Raw genomic sequence first — 2114 nt, 5'->3', positions numbered from 1 at the left:
ATTCTGTAGCGTTAAAATTTCACTTCACTGGAACTAAGGGGCCTGAAACATGAAAAACAGCCCCAGACCATTATTCCTCCTCCACCAAACTTTACCGTCGGGACTATGCATTGGGACAGGTAGCTTTCTCCTGGCTTCCGCCAAATCCAGATTCTTCCGTCAGACTGCCAGATGGGGAATCGTGATTCATCACTCCAGAGAACACGTTTCCATGGCACCAGAGTCCAATGGCGGCAAGCTTTACACCACTCCAGCCAACGCTTGGCATTGCATATGGTGATCTTAGGCTTGTGTGCGGCTGCTCGGCCGTGGAAACAAAAAAAGATCTGTGTGTTTCATGAAGCTCCAGACGAACAGTTCTTGTGCTGACGTTGCTTCCAGAGGCAGTTTGAAACTCAGTAGTGAGTTTTCAGCTGCATTGCTTGTACAGCACTTTGTGACATCAGCTGATGTAAAAAGGGCTTAGTAAATTTGATTGAATTTGCAACCGAGGATTTTTACACGCTTCAGCACTCGTCGTTCCTCATGTCTTTTAAATACCCCCTTTTTCCTAGTATCCAATTGTTAGTAGTTAATATCTTGTCTCATCGCTACAACTCCCATACGGGCTCGGGAGAGACGAAGGTCGAAAGCCATGCGTCCTCCGAAACACAACCCAACCAAGCCGCACTGCTTCTTAACACAGCGCGCATTCCAACCCGGAAGCCAGCCGCACCAATGTGTCGGAGGAAACACCACACCGTGCACCTGGCGACCTGGTTAGCGTGCACTGCGCCCGGCCCCGCTGGTGGCACAGCTAACACTGCGATGCAGTGCCTTAGACCACTGCGCCACCCGGGAGGCCCCTGGATCTCATGTTTTGAATGAGTACAACAAGCTAGAGCTAAGGCTGATCTTCGGTTAAATTTGGTTACATTTGGACCAACAAAAAAAAAATATGGCCACAACTGAGTTGGACGCAAGTCAATGGTACCTAAATTAGCATTTTCCAAATCATGTCCAAATGATCTACAAGTAACTTTGTTAAGTTACACTGTACATTTCTTTTTCACTTTAGGATGATTTGGACATGATATGGTGCAAAAAACAAATGTAAATAGGGACCTTACATCAAAACCTCGTCATCGTGAGGATATTAATAGTGATGCCAATTGTGCAATTCCATTTTATTCAGTATTTTATTTAATCAAAATAAGATACCTAGACATTAGCTTTTAAGAGTTAATGAATAAAAAAAATGTCAAAATAAAAATGATACAATAGATTTTTACGCACTGATCTTTTGGGGGCCTGGGGGAAGGGGGGGGGGGGGGGACAGTTACCCTAGTAATTGAGGGAAAATACACCTTTTCAATAAACGATATTTAATTCAATACCAAAACAAAAAAAGTGTAAATGGTTGCCACTTGTTTCCCTTAATAGTTTGTTTGCCTAAGCATGACCATCATCCACATATCTTGTTTATTTTTTACCAAACTTTGCTTGTTTGTGTCAGCAGTTGGACATTGATTTTAGGGGGGGGGGCTATTGTCCCCGATATAGACTACTAGCGTATTAGGATCCTATCAGAATGCATTTAAATGACGATCTGACATCGATGTACCAATGCTTAGCATGTGCACAGTACAATAACCTATGTATTGCAGTTTTTCCTGTAGAAACCTAGCATACCTGATGTCTTTATGAAGTTGTTCTAGATTAGGCCAAACTCGCTGCGAGGGCTCCGTGCGGCTGAGAGGTGGTTTACCATCTAAATCTTCACCAACAATCATGGTTCCATTTCAATCCCTTAGAAACCCAACAACTAATCTAAATCCAATCCGTATTATAGGAATCCTGTCCAGGTTTGTCCGTTGACCAGCCTTGATATGGTGTTCACTAGTTACCACAGCCGCAAAGCCATACGCCCCGCCCATTTCTTCAATTTCAAAATGTGATTTAAAACCTAACCTTAACCATAAACACACTGCTAACCTTATGCCTAACTTTAACTTTAAATTAAGACAACAAAAAAACACGTTTTCATGAATTTGTACTATATTGGCCATTTCGACTTTGTGTCTGTGGTAACTAGTGGAACCCCTCGCTATGCCTCCTCCCTTTCATAGTTCCAT

Source organism: Oncorhynchus kisutch, linkage group LG22 (assembly GCF_002021735.2).
Source record: "Oncorhynchus kisutch isolate 150728-3 linkage group LG22, Okis_V2, whole genome shotgun sequence".
Taxonomy (NCBI): domain Eukaryota; kingdom Metazoa; phylum Chordata; class Actinopteri; order Salmoniformes; family Salmonidae; genus Oncorhynchus; species Oncorhynchus kisutch.
Note: the sequence above shows the minus strand (reverse complement) of the source record.